Below are 534 nucleotides of genomic sequence, written 5' to 3'. Positions count from 1 at the left end.
TCACCTCTCTTTAGAATGGGCACAACTATGGATCAGCAAATATGGATCTCTTCTTATCAGTCAGCCAGATAGTCGTCTTCCAAATTTCTTGGCAGAGATGGCCTCCTGTGCCACCTCACTTTCTTGAAAGATTTCAAGTTTTATTACATCAATTCCTGGTGCCTTGTTCTGTGCCAATTCCTTCAATGCACCTTGGACTTCCTCCTTCAGTATCATTGGCTCTTGATCATATGCTACCTCTTAAAACGGTTGAACAGTAACCATTTCCTTTGGAACAGTGACTCTGTGTATTCCTTCCATCTTCTCTTGATGCTTTCTGCATCCTTCAATAATTTGCCCAGAGAATCTTTTGATAATGAAAGTTGAGACTTGAATTTTTTTCTTCAGTTCCCTCAACTTGAGAAATGCTGATCATGTTCTTCCTTTTTGGTTTTCTGACTCCAGATCTTTGCACATTTTGTTGCAATATTTGTCTTTATCTTCTTGAGCTGATCTTTGAAAACTTCTGTTCAGCTCTTGGACCTCCTCATTTCT

Source organism: Chrysochloris asiatica, unplaced genomic scaffold (assembly GCF_000296735.1).
Source record: "Chrysochloris asiatica unplaced genomic scaffold, ChrAsi1.0 scaffold00163, whole genome shotgun sequence".
NCBI lineage: Eukaryota > Metazoa > Chordata > Mammalia > Afrosoricida > Chrysochloridae > Chrysochloris > Chrysochloris asiatica.
This window is presented reverse-complemented; position numbering follows the sequence as displayed.